This window comes from Pelmatolapia mariae, linkage group LG9, assembly GCF_036321145.2.
Source record: "Pelmatolapia mariae isolate MD_Pm_ZW linkage group LG9, Pm_UMD_F_2, whole genome shotgun sequence".
Lineage (NCBI taxonomy): Eukaryota > Metazoa > Chordata > Actinopteri > Cichliformes > Cichlidae > Pelmatolapia > Pelmatolapia mariae.
In genome coordinates, this window is record NC_086235.1 from 4475389 (window position 1) to 4494977 (window position 19589).

The following is a 19589-nucleotide window of genomic DNA, read 5'->3' on the forward strand; positions in this document are numbered from 1 at the left end:
TGTAATGTTGAACCTGGAACAACATTTATTATGATGACGTGGGAACAACACCGATACGAGGATCATCCATAGCTGGACTGGCCATCGGGCATACCGGGCATTTGCCCGGTGGGCTGATGGTAATTTTTCGTTTTTATGGGCCGATGTTTTTTTTGTTGTTGTCTTTTTTCCGTAACGGTGTAAACAGTGAAAGGTGGCGGATTGGACAGATGCTGGCAGATGTGTAAAAATAACTCAATTGTTTGGTTCTGTCACGGTCTGGCAGGCAGACCGTGGGGAATGATGGAGATAGGACCCAAACGCTGGACTTAGTGGAATGAGCAGTGCATTTATTTACAGTGGGGGTAAATGTACACCACACAATAATTCTCCAGAGTGCTCCCTCAACTCCTGTGTTGTGCCTTCTCCCAAGTGCTGGTATTTTGTGCTCTCTGCTTCTGTGCCTAAGCACACCCCGTGCGTCCTGCAGTCCCGTGTTCCACTCTCCTGCGGATAAAACAGCAGACGCAGCCGTTATGACACCAACTCAGCAGGCATACACTAAACAGTACTTGAGACACTGACATGGAGTCTAACTCAACGATCCTGCGCCGGAGGAAGCCTCATCGCTCTGTTATGTAGCTCCCCCGATGAGCCTGATCAGAAGCAGGTGTGTGAGAACCTGGGCGTGACCGGCAGCTGGCAGGGTCACACCCATAAGGCCTGCAGGTGGCTGTCCTTCATTCTCCAGCCACACCCGCACAGATGCCTCTTCTCCTCTCATTCTCTCCCCCTCCCTCTCCTGTTTCTACTTCAATCACAAATCTGATCAATGATCAGCTGATCGGCGTTTCTGCCTCATGTCCCGTCTCTCTTGCTTGTTTATCCCCCACTTTACGCCAGAAAGAGGAAGCTAGCGAGGTCGCGTTAAACAGCAGAAGCACATTTAAGCTTGATCAGCTGTTGTTAGAATTTATTTAATATTACTTTCTAGTGTGTGAATGTGTGTATGAATGGGTGGGTGGGTGACTGAATGTGTAAATGCTTTGGGGTTCTAGGGACTAGTAAAAGCGCTGTACAAATACAGGCCATTTGCATTTATCATTATCATCATAATGATTATTATTATCATTAATTTTAGGTTTCCACCATGTGTTGTAGATAGTTCAGGAGGTTAACTCGGCCAACTGTTTGGGTTTCGGCTAAGTACTATTTAGAATACCAGAATAGGGAGGATGGTGTAGGTTTAAGTTTATTAGATTGATACATGTACCAACAAGACAGTGTACATCACTGTCACAACGATGTTTGTTTTTATTCAAAGACTTTATGGTTTTTCCTATAATACCTGGCAGTGGCGGTCCTAGCCTGTTTGGCGCCCCGGGCGAACACGCCCCCCCGGCGCCCCCCCACCCCCCCCCCCCCCACACACACGCACGCACGTACACATACACATACATATGAAGAGAGAGTACGCATAGTATGGAAACGGCTACCAAACAGACATCATAATTCGTCATACAATGGGAACAGGACAAATCAACAATTGACACTGACTAATTAATATTATATTATTGTATATATTGTTTGGAGTTTAGTCTCTTACTGTTACTATTTTTACCATTTCTTCTTGGAGGAACTGTAACCCACATTATTTCCTTAGGGATTAAGAAAGTATTCTGATTCTTAATGTTTTAGGATACATGACCTGCCATTATCCAATGACACATCTGCTTACCTGTATCTTTTGCTCGTTTCTCCTTGTAGGAGCCATAATTAAATGTATTGAATTTTAATGATCACTGGGTTTTCATTTGTTTGGTTGCTATGGTGATGTGTAACGGGAGTGTTGGCAGAGATATGAAACTGCGCAGGAAAATCTGATGTGATGGCTAACTTCACGGACGATACTTGGGAGGAATAAACACACACAGCCTTCGGCCATTTTGATGAACGCATACGCCCCCTAGCGTGCGCCAACTTTATTTACAGCCACACAAATATAAAGCACACATCAAACATAAATGGACCATTTGACTGTCTCCATAATTGAGAGCATTTTCTCTTCTTATGTCAACACCCCCACTTGCTCTCATATTATGATGCTCTTAAGTAAACAAAACACATATAGGGCTTCTTCCTCAGTACTGTATACCTGTCCGTATACCATGTTAATGTCCAAACATAAACTTCTCAAACTTGAACAACTTAACTTTTGTTGCAGGTTTTGTCATTACATCTGCTACCATTTCTTCTGTTGAACAATAATCCAGAGTTACTTTTCCTGCACTCACAGTTGACCTCACAAAGTGGTACTTTATGTCAACATGTTTACATCTCTGTCTCGTCACAGGATTCTTCGCCAACGCAATTGCACCCTGATTATCTTCATGAACTTTTGGCGGTGCATATTTTTGTCCATCAATACCTTGTAACAGTTGCATTAGGTACAAAACTTCCTGTAGGGTTGCAGCTAAAGCCATGTTCTCAGCTTCACAGGTAGATAATGCAACAGTAGGTTGTCTTTTGGTTTTCCATGAGATTAAAGGACCATCTACAGACAAGCTTATGCAATAACCAGTTGTACTCCATCTGTCTGTTACATCAGCTGCCCAATCAGCATCGCTGTATGCCCACAACCTCAGTTCTTTGTTGTCACATTTCCTGTAACACAGTTCTTTCTCAGTTGTCCCTTTCAGATATCTCAGTACATGTTTTACTGTAGTCCATTGGTCTTCAGTTGGCTCAGTAAAATACTGTGAAAGTTTACTGACTATAAAACTCAAGTCTGGTCTTGTGCATGTAGCCAAATAGATCAGACTACCAACTGCTTCTCTGTACCTTTTGACATCACTCATCTTTTCTGCATCATCAGCATAGTTCAGTTTTTGCTCACAAGGTGTCTGTCTTTCTTTACAATCCTGCATGTTGAATCTTTCGAGTATTTTTTCCACATATTGTTTTTGTGACATTTTTACACAGTTATCACTCTGGTCAAAATCTATACCAATGAAATGTCTCAGTTTACCCAAATCCTTCATTTTGAATTTTTCTGCAAGCATTTTCTTCACAACAGTTAGTTCACTTTCATCACTAGCAGCAATGATCAGGTCATCTACCCATATAATCAGAATCACCTTCTTATTTTCTGTCATCAGCGGGATTTTGCACAAAGTTGTTCTCACTCAGATATTCATGCAACAACTTGTTCCAATTTCGGCCTGATTGTTTTAGCCCATATAGCGACTTTTTCAACTTGCACACCAATTTTTCATTTGTGTCGGATTTTACCTCATAGCCCTCAGGTTGTTCCATGAATACCTCACAATCTATTGGTGCGTGAAGATAGGCAGCTTTAACATCCATCTGATGTAAAAGCATGTTCTCTTGTGCTGCCTTTTGCATCAACACTCTGATACTAGTCAGGTTAGCAGTAGGTGAAAAAGTTTCTTCATAATCCACACCTATCCTCTGACTGTATCCTTTGGCAACATAACGTGCCTTGTACTTCTCAGATCCATCAACATTGGTTTTGACTGCGTACACCCATCTACCCCCCACTGTCTTCTTACCCTCAGGCAAAGTGGTTAAGGTAAATGTGTCATTTTCTCTTAGTGATTGCATCTCTTCATCCATTGCACTGACCCATTTCTCTGAGTTAGATGAAGTTATTGCTTCCTTGAATGTTTGGGGTATGTTACACATTGCTCTGTAACAATAATCCATGTTTGTGAGTACTTGATCACAATCCTCCTCGTCAGTAACATATTCACTTAAATACCCAGGCCTCTTTCTCACTCTGGAAGGGTACCTTGCAGCCTCGCAGTCGAGTTCATTCTCCTGTGACTGGCTGCTCATCTCAGACATGCTTACTGGGATCTGTTCCTGAGTATCTGTGTGTTCTGTACTCACATCAGTCTTTTCTCTGGTCTTGGTGAACCTGTTTGGTGTCTCAAAGTCACCTTCATCATCTGGCACCATGTCAGTCTGTGTTTGTCTCTCTACTCTTGTTTTGGTCTCAAATTTCACCAGTCTATGCTTCTGTACTTTCCCACTGTCTGGGTAGTAGACCATATAAGCTGGACTGTTCTTGTCATACCCAACAAAAATTCCTTTCTCACACCTTGAGTCTAGTTTTCTCTTGTTCTGCCTGTAGGCATAACACACTGACCCAAATGTCTGCATCCTGGAAAGGTTTGGCCTTCTTCCTGTCAGCATTAGATATGGTGTCTGTTCTGTGCGCCTGTTAAAACATCTGTTCCTCACTACAGCTGCTGTTTGCACTGCGTAAGTCCACAACTCTTTAGGTAACTGTTTCTCTATTAACATACACCTGGCCATATCAAAAAGAGTGCGCCAATTGCGTTCTGCAGTACCATTTTGGTGTGGTGAGTATGGTGCTGAGGTCTAATGCCTGATTCCATTTTTGCTAAGGAGTGCCTGATACTCATTTCCCATAAACTCTGTTCCATTGTCAGACCTGATACATTTAACTTGCCCATACGGGGCCGTATCAGCCAAAAACTTCTGTGTTGCTTTTGCTGTGTCACTCTTATTTTTCAGAAAATACACAAACACTGCACTGGAATAGTCATCAGTGAATGATAGTGCAAATCTATATCCATCTCTGGACTCTGGGTCTACTGGACCAGCTAGATCTGTGTGTACCAGCTCTAAGGCCGTTTTGGCTCGTGCATCAGGGTCCCTGTTTCTAGTTTGAATGAACTTTCCCTGTGTGCACACTTCACAATGCAAGACAGATTTATCTGTTTTCCCTTTGATTGTCATACCATCAACAACACCCTGTAATTTCTGAATGTCATCATAATTACAGTGACCAAGAATTTCATGCCATGTTTGCATGTCATAGCAACCTTTACACTGGTCTTTACCTTCAGTGTTTACTGTTTGTAGGTAGTACAGTCTGTTGTACTCATATATTGGAAACCTTGTACCGTCTTTGTGTTGTAAGGTGTCTTTTCCTTGCTTGAAGATCACAGTTGCTCCATTTGAGGTAGCTGCTTTCACAGAGAAGATGTCTTGTGGATACGATGGGATGTACAGTGCCTGTTTCAAGGTTGTTTTGTGGCACTGCCCCCTGCTATCCATCAAGCAAAACTCTGCCTCCCCTCTTTGCTCAGCAACTACAGTGCACTTAGTGCCGTCAGCCAACTCTACGTAGTGTGACTTGGGCTGGAAACTGTCGTCGAATCTCCTGAACTTCGTTATATCTGTAACAATATGCGAAGTTGCCCCTGTGTCCACCATCAGACCCTTTTTGTTGATGCCATGCTCTGACTGGAACGCTGCATCCTCGCTGCTTACCCGGAATGTGTAGTCTTTGCTGCCCGACTCCTCGAAAACTTTCCGTGCGTTGTCCTGCCGCCGTTTCCGTCTGCAGGTCGAGTCCCAATGGGTGGTACTTTTACACTCGCTACACCACTGCTTGCGCTGACACGTCCTGGCTTTGTGTCCCTTTAGTCCGCATCTGAAACACACTATGTCTGCGTTGCCGGCCCCACGGTCATTCGATTTTTCAAACGTGGGATTGTCGCTCGGTCGTGCACGTGCTTTCATGATGTTGTCATCTGACGCTGCGGCGCGCATTTTCTCTGTGTCTTCATAGCTTCGCAGTTTAGTTTTAAATTCAGCAAAAGTCACTTCAACTTCACTTTGTGTGACATGGATAGTAAACGGTTTGAATGATTCTGGCAGTCCCTTCAAAACCATTGAGTGATGGGCTATTGGTAGCAATGTTTCTCCAGCATTTCTCAGGGCTGTGATTATTGTCTCTGCTTGTATCACATAGTCAGTCACACTCTCACTGCTGGACTTTTGGAGCGAAGTGAGTTCTGTATACAGGCTAATTATACGAGGCTTTCCTTTACCTGCATAATAGTTTCTTAGAATCCCCAGCGCCTTCCGTCCATCATCCGCTGCTTCTCGCATAACAAGAGACAAACTTTTGTCATCCAGAAACTGGATCAGCTCCGCGTAGGCCTCTGCATTCTTTGCTCTGTCTTCTTCTCCCTCCGCGTCGGTAGGCTGCTTCAAAATAATGTCTCTTAAACCTTGCAAACGAAGGTGGCCCAAAAATTTCGTCTCCCATAGCTCGTAATTCTTTTCATCTCCATCAAAAACTAGCCGAGCCCAACGGCTATTTGACTCAGCGGCTTGTCGGCTCATGGTGCTAGCATGGTATGCTAAACCTCACCGAGTGCGCAGTACGTCGCGGCGTTTCTCTCGGTGGCAAAACCACATGGACTCTTTCAGAAAACTTCTTAGCTCTCTGGGCCCATAACCTGTTGGCAGAGATATGAAACTGCGCAGGAAAATCTGATGTGATGGCTAACTTCACGGACGATACTTGGGAGGAATAAACACACAGCCTTCGGCCATTTTGATGAACGCATACGCCCCCTAGCGTGCACCAACTTTATTTACAGCCACACAAATATAAAGATAACATAAGACAAGATAAGATAAGATAACCTTTATTAGTCCCACACGTGGGAAATTTGTTTTGTCACAGCAGGAAGTGGACAGTGCAAAAGTTATGAAGCAAAAATTAGAGTAAAATAAAATAAGAATAAATACAGTATACAACTGTACAGAATAGAATAAAATAAAATACTATATACAGTAGAATAAAATAGAATAAAATATGCAATAAGATAAAAATAGAATACAAGTGCTATATACAACGATGCCAGAAAAGATTATTGCACATTAGTGTTATTGCACATGTGTGAATGTGTGTGTTGATCAGTTGGAGTCTTTGTTGTGCAGTCTGACAGCAGTGGGGAGGAAAGACCTGCGAAATCTCTCCGTCCCACACCGTGGGTGCCGCAGTCTCCCACTGAAGGAGATGTGAAAGCACACATCAAACATAAATGGACCATTTGACTGTCTCCATAATTGAGAGCATTTTCTCTTCTTATATCAACAGGGAGTCACGTGGGTGCTAGCGGTGACATTAAGAGGACGTTGTCAGTCTGTCTTTCACTGGTTTGATTTTGACAGAGAGCAGGGCTGGGTAGCCGTAGTTTTTGTTGACCGCAGCACAACGAGTTTCCCCTTGTTGCATTAGAGCTGTGATGTTTTAAGAGTTTGAATCGCGAGCCGATCACATTGCTCTGTAAACTTTTCAAGCACTTTAATAAACAAGCAAGCAATTCATCCTCTCGCATTATTGCGTACAGTTGACAGCGCGTCAGGCAAATAGGCAGGCTCCATCCCCGGCCTCTAGCGACTGTGGAAGTCGCTACACTCCTCCTCTTCTTTTCTCTTTTTTTTAAACTTTAAAAACGGGTTGTGTGAGACTTTAAATCAACAAAATATAAAATATACATTTTAAATTGTTATTGATCCCTTTACCCCTGGTCCTAAAGTGTATATTTATTTTCTTACTCTTCTTATATATATTGTTTGTTTACTTGCACTGCTGTAACTGGAGCCTCGTCGTCTCGTCTCTCTATATACTGGACTGTATGTAGCGGAGATGACAATAAAGTTTACTTTGACTTCAGCAGCAAGCAGGCGCACCGAGGGCTCTCGCGCTCACTTTTCGCGTATAGAATTTCGAAAAAACATCGGTGCAAATTATAAGTCTGTGTTATAATGTCTGCTGTTTTCGTGTTGTTGGTTTGTTTTTATTTTGTTTTATTTTGCAAGTTGGTTATTAGATGCTGCTCCAGCCAGCCAGAGAATCCCCCGCCGCCCCGCCCTCTCCGTCCTGTGCCGCAAGCAGCAGGCGCACCTCGCAAACGGAGGGCGCCCTTACTCCCAGCAAATGGGCGATAGAAAACCGATCGGTGCCTATGCCATTCCCAATATGCGCTGGCATGATGTCGGGGCAGCATGAGTACGAGCATTTTTTTTGGCGATGCCCGTGATGCCGCCCCCCACCACGATGCCGCCCCGGGCAACCGCCCGTGTCGCCCGTATCTAAAACCGCTACTGATACCTGGTGGGCCGGTCGCTAGTCAAAATGCCCGGGCTGATTTTATGTCCCAGTCCAGCCCTGGGATCATCCTTTTCATCGAGGCTAAGGAAAAGAGGTTAGCAAAAAGAGATAGGCGGTACTTTAAAAAAAAAGAAAAAAAAAAAGAACACCCCCCACGTGGTTACACTGTGCAGCTGTGTCACGTGACCACACAGCACAAAACCACAGATGAGCAGGGAAAAGGGGGCGGAGCAAAGTGTTCGTGTGTACAAGAGAGGAGTCGAGCAGAGAGAGCTGCTTTTACGTGAAACGGGAGTAAAGTAGTGCACTTAGAAGAGAGAAACAAACTAAAGTATCGATCATATACCACTACCAACGTTTGGATCGATATCTGCATCGATCTGCCCACCCTTGTCTCCTGGATCGTAGCTGAGATCAGCGTGAACCACGTGGGTCTCTGCTCCCTGATCTGTTTCCTGTGTTTGGAAAGAGTTCCAGCTTCATCACGGAGTTTCTCTCGGTTTGTGGGCTCATCTAAAGGTAAGCACCGAGCTAACTTTACTGTGAGTTCAGTTCATGTTGAGTTTAGCTCCTGAATGAGGTCTTCTGCTGCTCTCCTCGGTGTCTGTTCACAGTTTATTGTGAACACGTTGACAGAAGAGTGAGAGAGTGTTTGGAGAAAAACACCAACTAATCATTAGCTCAGCATGCTGGGAGAAGTTGGAGCAGAAAAGTCTTTTCATTGTTCCTGCAGCTGTTTTTCTGCCTGCACCAAACCTCTACAGCCTCATTTCTATTTAAAGTGATAACAGGAAATCAGAGCGATCTGCTGCAGTATCAGGGTCACAATAACTTTATTGCAAGGGCGTAGATTTGGTTCTGGCATTGGTGGGGACGAATGATTCAACCATCGAACCCTGCCCTGTTTCCTTTTTTTTTTTTTCCTTTTTGTTTTTGCTTCTTAATCCTCTACTGCATAGCGTTGCCCTGAGGCAACAAACCACATTTTCATGCCTTACACTGGCCCTTCAAAAAAAACAACTTTTTTTTTTTTCAAATAATGCTACCAGGCACATCTCTTTCCAATAAAATGATGAGTTGAAGGTGGTGTGACTTATATTTGGGGGGGGCAGGACCCCTGTCTGCAAGCTGCAGTATGTGAGAGACATCTCCATTCGGAGGCAAGATAAAGATCACTATTTTACATGTTTATAGTGAAATAAATGTATATTAAAAAATACTTGTATGTGCATGAATATGTTAAGAAGCATATTTGATTGTTTTTTCTACTTTTTTAAATTTATTTATATAGTAAAACTGTTAATTTTCATTCGTTGCCTCAAGGCAACACTGCGCAGTTAGACCAATTTTTTTCAGGCAATATAGTGCATTTGCATATGTGTGTAGAGATGTGTTTGTGTGCATTTATATGATCATAGTCAATGCTTTTTACTTTACAATCTACTCATAATTACAGGACATGGATGTAAATACCTTTTATGCAAGGAAACCAAGGGAATGTGCACTTTCTGTCCTCAGAAAGTGAGGACAGTGAGCTTTCAGGGAGTGACAGTGAAGTAGAGGAGTATGAGGTTTGAGGGACACTTAGGAGCTCAGGGGTCAGGGGTCAGTTGGTAAAGTAACTGTGCCTGTGTGTACCAGGTCTGGCCAGGATCTGGTATCAAGTCGGCACTTTGAGTAATCTGGGAGAGTAGAAAAGCGCTATATAAAAATCAGTCCATTCACTGTCTGAACAGTTTCGGCATGTTACTTTTGCACTGTTTTGCATGTTCCGGCACATGTTGTTATTGCATGGCTTGATTAAGGTACATATTATGCTGACATCTGGGGCCAGAGCTGAAACTGTTCAGGCCAGCACAGGGCCAGCAGTGTGTCTACAACTGGCCCGTGGCTGCATACCACCTTCAGATGGCCCACATACCGCAATGAATAACGGCCCTTTGGTGGCCCAGATCAGGTTTGCCAGAGGTAATCCACACATGGGCCAGCACAGGACGACTAGGGTGTCTGAAACTGGCCTTGTACTGGCCCATGTGTGGGCCACCTCTGGCAAACCAGGTCTGGGCCACCAGAGGGCCGTCATTCTTTGCGGTATGTGGGCCATGTGTAAGCACATTGTGTGGGCCTGATCCCTGCCATACCAATATTGCTGTGCGGGTGTCAGTGTGTGTGGTCGTGTATTACTTATTGTTGTGGGGACACAAATTTGTTTACACACTCACATTGTGAGGTCTCGCCTACTTTATGGGGACAAATTGCAAGGTAAATCATTCAATTTTAGGGTGAAGGCTTGAGTCAGGGTTAGGATAAGGTTCAGGCAGGGACTTGTGATGGGTAGAGTCAGGATAAGTCTCCAGGAAATTAATGTAAGTTAATGTAATGTCCACAAAAGTGATGGAAACACAACGTGTGTGTGTGTGTGTGTGTGTGTGTGTGTGTGTGTGTGTGTGTGTGTGTGTGTGTGTGTGTGTGTGTGTGTGTGTGTGTGTGTGTGTGTGTGTGTGTGTGTGTTGCGCGCGTGTGCATAGGGTTAGGGTCAAATCTTGGATGCATTTTGGTGTTTTATTGTTTTGTGAAATGTTTACATTGTTTATTTGTTGTTTATTTATTTGTTCATCCTTGTTGTACTAATACAACTTATTATAGAATAACTTGGCATTTTACTACCCTGTTGCACAGTGTTGCCTTGAAGCAACAAACCAATATCTGTTTGGGGGGGGGGGCAGGGTGTCAAATTTTATGATTGATATATTATTAGGGACCCTAAAGCTCCCCCAAAATAGGGAGAAATATTTTTTTCCCCAAAAATTAAAAAGTCATGCAGTAGAGGGTTAATAAAAAAGAGGAGAAATATACTTGCCTACATATGCTATTCTGCATGCTTTTAAACCATTTAAAATCACAATTCATAGTTTTATATGTTAATTATATAATGTTAAATTACTATTAAACAAATGACTAAGTATTTTAGGCTTTAGTTTACTTCAGCTATATTCCTTTTTTTTTTTTTTATATATATATATTCCATATAAATCAGGTATCATACAAAAATAAAAATAGCTTCAAATACAGTCATGACAATAAAAGAATATGACTTTAAGGACTTAACAACATTACTTCAGTTATAGTACACCAACATCTCTGATACATTAGCACTAAGGGAACACTGAATGACCTGCTGGTTTTTGTCCATAAAACTACTCATCTAAGATTACCACAAAGTAAAAGATCTCTCAGCAAAATCATGCAACAGTTTAGGCACACGACTGCCCCGATCAAATCAGTGAACTGGGATTTTTTATTCTAAACATGAACTACTGTTACAGCAACAGACATGGACTACTGGTGTCCCACACAACAACTCAATGTCCAGTATGTGAAGGAGCCAAACGCATGCCTTCTCCTCTCATTAACTGAGATAAACTGCTGGCATATTTGTTTTACATCTATACTGTCCAGTCTCTCCTGGTGAACATGGCATACAGCAGCATTGTTTAATCTCATTTGAGTCATTGTTGACCATAGTCATGTTTTTAGTCTTCTGAGACACTGAAGCTTCTTTCAGCCTCAGTACATGCGTTTTATCCTCAGATTAAAATTATTATTATGTGCTTGATGTGCCTCACCTTTGGCCCTGGCTCTTCCCCTCTGACTGCACTAGGACATATTGCCACCTGATAAAATAACACATTGATTCGTGCCATATAAAAAGTGAGACATGTCAATTCAGATTCTTTGTCAAATATACACTAATGAATCAATTTACATCAGCAGCCTAACAATTGTCATGATAATAAATACTAGTTAATCTATAGCACCAAAACATCAGTCAGTCACCTGTGACCTCGCCTCTTCACCTCTGTCTGAGCTACAACATGGCAGAGCTGCCTCTGTCACCTGATAAATAACAGTGAGACATTCCACATACATGCAGTCACACATGTGCTTCAAATACAGTCATGAACCAACAAGTCATCATCCAATTCCACCTGTGATCTTGTATCACCGTTACTCTCTGAGCTTTGTGTTAGTTCTTCTGTCATCTGACAAATAGGACATACATGACAATAAGAATAAAATGTGTAGCTGCTTCAGTGTTTCTGTCAGTTTGTGCAGATCTTGACGCATAAGTAATGTTTGTAGGGTGAGTCCATTTTTAAAACAATTTGTGCAAACTGCACTACAAGGTGGAATATTTGCAAAATCACGACTACCTCATGATATTTTGTCTCAAAAATGAACCCTATGAATATGTCAGCACTATTAGGATGAAATTATTGTGTCACCAACATTTTAACGTTAAACATATAATTTTAACGGCCTCTGTAAACTAATATCCTGGCTTGCTCGAGGCTCCGTTTTCTCTGACAGTTTCAATCAAAATTAGAAATGCTGCTCTGAGACTGAGATAACTAACACTGCTGCCTGTTGTGCAGTTAGTTTCCAAAACACGTTATTTATGGTTACATACAATTTTAGACTGATGTGGGCCAAAGCCTAGCATAGCCTGTAACGTTATTATGATGGACACATTTTATGAGTGAACTTGACTTTAAGTGACTTACAGGTTTCTTTGAAAAATACTTTCGTATATCGAGGTTCTTCCTTTTTGCTGCCATCCTCCTCTCCTCCTTGCAGGTCCAGCGCAGGCTTGCCGCTGCTAAAACTAAACAGAGCTCCCTGAAAGGCACAGCCAATCACATTGGCCATATTTGTCACATGAGGTAGAGAACGTAATTTAACTCTTTCTGCACCGCTGGTTGAATGAGACGTTGACAGATCGTTTTTTCTTTCTTTCTATCGGGTTTGTTTTTCTTTACTCGAAGAGATCAAATTATTGGTGGGGACAATTCAGTAATCGCTGGATATTGGTGGGGACGTGTCCCTTCTGTCCATGCCAAATCGACGCCCTTGCTTTATTGTCCTGCTGCTGTGGATGAACACATGAGAGGAAGTGAACTCCTACAAAGTCTCATTTTAATGAGTCTGGCTGCTGTAAAGTGATGCACAGGAAGATGGTAAATGGCCTGTATTTTACTACGCTTTACTTAGTCCCTAAGGACCCTAAAGCGCTTTACACATCCAGTCATCCACCCATTCACGCACACATTCACACACTGGTGATGGCAGCTACATTGTAGCCACAGCTGCCCTGGGGCGCACTGACAGAGGCGAGGCTGCTGGACACTGGCGCCACCGGGCCCTCTGACCACCACCAGTAGGCAACGGGTGAAGTGTCTTGCCCATGCACACAACGACTGAGACTGTCGGAGCCGGGGCTCGAATCCACAACCTTCCGATTACAAGACAAACTGCCAACTCTTGAGCCACGATCGCCCCGATGTTAACAACAGATGTTAACAAGAACTAATGAACCAGAGATGAAAGTTCATATTTGAAAGCACAGAGAATTAAAATAAATTGTGGTGGTTAATGTGCAGCTCTTGGTGATTTGGGGGAAGAATGATGTTTTTAATCATGTTGGTTATTAACTGGTGGTGTCACGGTTGTGGCAGCAATCGTGCGGTGTTGTGGAAAGGACCCTAAATGCTCGTATATTTTATTTGGCTGCGACCTTTTAACTACATTTCCAGTCACTCCATTTATGGTGTGACCTTTAAACAGACCATCACGTAAAAAGCATAAATGATTATAAGATTAGCAGTCCTGCTAATCTTATAACAAGAGGAACTTTTGGTTTCTTATGCGCAACAGAAAATTACAGCGAAGAGTCTGCTCCCTGCATGCTGTTCTGTTTTGTAGAGTTTTCTATCCATTTTGTTTAATAAAATCTACGAGGTTCAAATGAAGCACCAAACTGCAGTTACTCAGTCAGTGAAGATTCAGTAGTGCAGTTTCTCACCACTGTTTTTAACTGGAGGCTGACTGTTAAGAGATTTTACTTACATTGAAACTATGTGGAAATAACTGCTCTTGTATAACTGTATAACGAGGACGAAGACGTCCAGTAGAGTTGTACGTAAAGAAGAGACGACAAACTTGTTAAGACATGTACATGGGTGAGAGCTCTGAGTGAGACTCACACCCAACTGTAGTCCGCCTTCTTTATTTATACACTCGTTTACACAATACATAGTTTCATAACTCTAATAAGGGCAAAGGCGTGCTTCCCCTTTCGACAACTCTACTGCACGTCTTCGTCCTCGTGAATAAGGCGTGATCTTCTAGTTTCAAGTTCCTTAGGCGTTTCCTGTTTTTCTCTAAAAGTGGTTGAAACTGGTTTCACAAGAGCAAGTTATTTCCACATAGTTTCAATGTTAAATGAAGTAAAACATAAGCTTTATAAGAAGGTATAATAAAACAGTAAAATCTCTTAACACTGACACACTGACTGAAGACGTTTAGTTTGAGTGGATTTGAGCTTTCCATCTCAGCTTCCTTTTGTCAAGGATGAAATACATATAAATATATTTTGTGTTCCAGCTGATCATCAGGAGGAGACGAGCCATTTAGACTTAGCTCAGCCACTGCAGAGGAAACAATGACTTCAACCCAAAAGGTGAGCAAAAATATCACTGTTATTGAAACTTTGTGCACGTTACAACTCTCATTGTAGCACATCATTGTAATGTGATAATATCACCAGAAGGTGGTGGTAACACACCTACAATGTGTTTGTTGACACCTTTGATTCCACTAATGGAGTTTCAGTTTGTTCCACGACTGCATTTCACTCACTGCTTCTGTTTGTATCTCTGTCACTGCAGGACCAACATGGAGCGAGAAGTCAGCGCTCTCAGGAGGCCGACAAACCTCACAGAAGAAAGAGAGAGAAAAAATACAGCTGTGATGAGTGTGGGAAGGATTTCACCAAGGCTGAACACCTGAAAACACACCAACTCATCCACAGTGGAGTTAAACCGTACAGCTGTGACTTGTGTGGAAAATCTTTCACCCAACTTGGACACTTAAAAACACACCAACTCATCCACAGTGGAGTTAAAGCATACAGCTGTGATCAGTGTGGTAAATCTTTTGCTCTCAGTTGCACCTTAAAACGTCATCTAGTTACCCACTCTGGAATTAAGGCGTACAGCTGTGACATTTGTGGAGAAACTTTCAGTCGGCTAGGGAGCCGAAATATTCACCAGCGGATTCACACTGGACATGATGTTTGCTGCTGTGTTCAGTGTGGAAAACTGTTTACAACAGATGCACAGTTACAACGCCACATGTTTACCCACAATGAGGAGAGATTTTATAAATGTGACCTGTGTGAGAAGACTTTTAAATCTCCACTTAACCTCAAATCACACCAACAGATCCACACCAGAAAGAAACTCTACAAGTGCAGTTAGTGTGAGGTATGTATTTATATTTTTATCTTCTACTTTTAGACTGACTATTTGAAACAACTCTGTTAATTAAATTAGTTAGCATGTTAGTAATTCCACTGGATGCAAAGGCATCTACTGGATGTCCGTAAAGAATTACTGTTACTTGGTATCCATGTTTGAGGTACAGTTGCATTTTTTTGAAGCATTGTTTAAATTATTTGTAATTTTCCAACCTCAACCTTCATGTAGAGTATAGGGCTGGGTAGTCTAAGGAGCTTGTAAAGAAAAGCATCTGGCCTTCTTTAAGTTTCTTGAAGACGTTTCACCTCTCATCCGAGAAACTTCTTCAGTCTTTAGAACAATTAGTTCCATTCACAAGGTCCCAATTTAATTCAATTAATTTGGTAGAGAGTCTCAGAGTTTTTAAACCCTTAGGGCTTTAAAATCTGGGAAAACCTTTACAGACAATAGGGCTGGGTATTGTCACTGATTTCTAAAACTCATTCAGTTCTGATTCACAGGGTCCCAATCCAATTAGCTTAGACTGAATTTGATTTTGACTTTGTGTGCTGCCAGACATCTGGATTTACTTTTGGCCTCACCCTCAATGGAGTCTCAGTCCCTGGTCACTTGACTCTCACACGGCTACCTCTTGTTAACCACTTGCAAGTTTCATACATGGCAAAATACATTTAAAAAATGTATATTGTACATATAAGACCTGCTCTATTTTACTTGTATTCACTAACTGAACAACAGGAGGGTCATCACTAAAGGCAATCAGTGCGTCCTACCACACACTCCGAATCAACTTACTTTAATAGTCTGTTAGTTTTATTTACATGTCCTCAAAGTATGGTGAGAGTCTGTCTGCAGCCAGGGTTCCAGTGCTTGTTTCTGTTCCTCTACATCAAAGACATTTATTGTAGCCCAGTAAGCTGAGTGTAAACAGTAAAATGTCATTGGATGTTGGCAGAGCTGCTCTTTATTTCAAGCTTCGTTCAGGATTAAAATGTTGAAGGACTGACTTACACTGTCTTTGTTTAGAAGCAGAGCGACACAGATGGATCCAGTTCTCAGCCCTGTCGTCACTGTGGAGGTGGGAAAGAGTTTAGCTGTGACCTTTGTGGAAAAATGTTCAGCCATCATCGAAGTCTAGAACTACATCAACGTAGACACACTGGAGACAAAATGAGCTACTGCAAAGAATGTGGAAGAGGCTTCCCCACGCCAAGTATATTAAAAATACATGAACTTATTCACAGTGGGGTTAAAAAGCACGTCTGTGACCAGTGTGGGTCATCCTTCACTACTGCAGGTCACCTTAAAAGTCATAAACGAGTCCACACAGGAGAGAAACCATAAGTGCAGACACTGTGACAGAAGTTTCTCAGGTCCAGATAGTCGTAACCTTCATGAACGTACACGTGTTGAAGGGAACTTCAACTGTGACCAGTGTGACAAGAGCTTCAGGAATCTCAGTTCATACTCCAAACACAAACGATCCCACGCTGTAAATAAACTGTTTCACTGTTACCAATGTGCAAAAACATTCACTTCATTATCTGCTCTGTGCAACCATCAGCGTGATCATGAAATCATTCCCATAAATGGATCACAATGAAACTGAAGAGACAGAAAGATCCTTTTCTGGTTTCAGACTTAAAAACCTTGAGATCAGGCTCCACAGGCTCCAAGTTTGAAACTGAAGTGGGCTTGGGTTGTATTTCTGTGGAATACCAATTTGAACCACAAGGTGGAGCAGCAAGTCCATCTAAGCTTCATTTGATCAGGCAAAGAACATATTTATACTCACAGTGGTGGCCTGCAGAGGGCAAAGCATCTTTAGAAAATTGGGAACTGTTAGACGTTAAAGTTTGCAGATGACTGCTTTTGTTCATCAGCTCCAGGACAGTGAGACGAGCGATGGCCAAGAACTGTTTTTTTTTTTTTTTTTTTTTTCGTTTTTTTTTTTAATAGCTTGTTTAATCGTTACATTTTTGGTTTAGTGTGATGGCTATGATTGATGTCTGTCTGCAAAAAGGTTGTAAAACTGACAGTGATAAAGATATTAATGAAAACCTTTAAAACAAAAACAATTTTATTCCAGTAGTTAGATGAATAAATTAAAAAACAATAAAGCTGTGTTCATCAAACCAGTGAATCTGATCGCTGCCTCTATTGGTATCTGCATTTGGGTTCAGCTCTTGTGCCGGCCTGGAAAAATAACGTTGAAGTCAGACAATTATAAAAGAATAATAAGAAAGAAAACACTGAAGCAAATTTACAAAGCACCAACACGCCCTGCTGCAGGACATGATGGATGCACAAAGAAGGGGAAAGTTACCCACCCATCCATCCTTCCCTCCCTCCTATCCCAGCTGTCTTAAGGGAAGATGAAGGGTACACCCTGGACAGGTCGCCAGTCCGTCACAAAGCTAACACATCACAGCAAAAGATTAATGGTGAAAATAGACCACACAAACAATGAAAACCAGGTTATAAACATGTATATATTTTATATGACTTGTTAAACTGAAAAACCAGATAAACAGATTTGTTAACTATCTACAGCAGCGGTCCCCAGTCTTTTGCGCCACGGACTGGTTTAGTGTTAGACAATATTTTCATGGACTGGCTTTTAAGGTGGATAAATACAACAAAATAAAATGATACGACCAAGACAAACTGTGGAATTTTGTAAATAAAATAATAAATGTGAATTCACTGTGTAACTGTCTAACTTTATTAGCAGCGTCCTCCGGAAATGCGCCCACAAGATTGAGAGCAACATCCTCCTCTCTGCCCCTTAATGCTCTCTGGTCACTATGGTAACATGTAGATGTTTCTTTCAAAATAAGACACACAACTACAACATGGGAAAAAGACCCAGGGAAAGAGAGTTAATGAAAACCATAAATTTCACGCCCAAGCCTCAACTCTCGCGGCCCGGTACCAAACAACTCATGGACTGGTACCCATCCATGGCCCGGGGGTTGGGGACCGCTGAAAATGGTTTAACATTCAACATTGCATACAAGACTTACAGGCAAACACAGAAGCTAATTTCAGTGTGTTTTTCTTTTTAAGTTTAAAATATATATTAAGTGGTAAGACAATGAATTTTACTTCTGACTGTCCATGTTATGTAGCAGTATCCATTTTATCATGCATGTATGCTACTTTTCTCTGCTGACTGTAAATGTTTTTCTTTTGTATTCATGAAATAAACTAGACTTTCACAGTCTGCATTTTTTACTGTTTCTGCTTTTGTTCACTCCAAGTTGGACAAAAACCCACAGACAGGCAGAGTAAACTAACAATGTGGAGCAATCACAGACTGTGTATTAAATGGAAAATGGCCTGTATTTGTATAGCGCTTTACTTAGTCCCTAAGGACCCCAAAGTGCTTTACACTACATACAGTCCACCCATTCACAAACACATTCACACACTGGTGATGGGAAGCTACATTGTAGCCACAGCTGCCCTGGGGCGCACTGACACTGATTAGTACCTTGTTTTTCATAAACACAAACAGGTGACTGAGAGAAATGTCTTTGTTATCCACTTTGATCATTCTGAACATTGAAGGAGATTTGTTCAAGAGTCACACTTTGTGTATTTCCTTAAGTTAGAACATAATAATGTTGGATGTAACTATTTAAATTCATCTTCCCTTCGTGGTTTTGATGTGAAATGTTGTTAAACCATGTGTCAACTTGTGTTAGCATGACAGCAGATCATTCTGATGTCCTTGTAAGAAGACTTAATGAAAAGAAAACTGACCCTGAACTAATTAAAAGCAGGTCACAGCTGAGTCAAAGGGTAATAAAAATAAGACCATGCGGTGTCCAGCGTGGCGACACGTGCAGTGTGATGTTTCACACATGTGCAACCAGCTATAAAAGAGGCTGAGAGGTCTTTTGGTTCTGTCCTTGTTGCAAGTAAAACTTGTTCAAGAATTTACTCTGAGACTCTGTGGTCATTGCTTAAGTGTTTTTGATAAAAATTCTGGCAGTTGTCATATTTTCTTTTCTTACTCAAATTACCTGCATCAGCTTTCCTTGGTTTTAAAGTCTTTAAACTATACGCTGTTCGACCTTAATCTTACAGAGAATGAAACTGCTTACGGAGCTTGCTTCTTCTTTAAGACTTCTGAGCAAATGTCTGTCCTCCTCCAGAACATGTTATGTACGTAAACGTGCGTTCCAAATTCTTATCTCTGATGTGCTGGTCTGCAGTACGGGGGCCCCACACCGTTCCTCTTCACCCTCTACACCTCAGACTTCTCCATCAACTCCCCACGCTGCCACCTACAGAAGTTCTCTGACGACTCTGCCATA

At 41.9% G+C, this 19589-nt stretch overlaps 1 long non-coding RNA gene across 1 annotated transcript; it reads left to right on the top strand.

The window, feature by feature from the left end:
- The first annotated feature begins 8116 nt into the window (after nucleotides 1-8116).
- On the top strand, nucleotides 8117-18812 carry LOC134634893 (uncharacterized). Its single transcript, XR_010094903.1, has 4 exons — nucleotides 8117-8464; nucleotides 14390-14465; nucleotides 14674-15270; nucleotides 16291-18812. It is a non-coding gene; the product is annotated as an uncharacterized LOC134634893 (long non-coding RNA).
- Nucleotides 18813-19589: the final 777 nt, after the last annotated feature.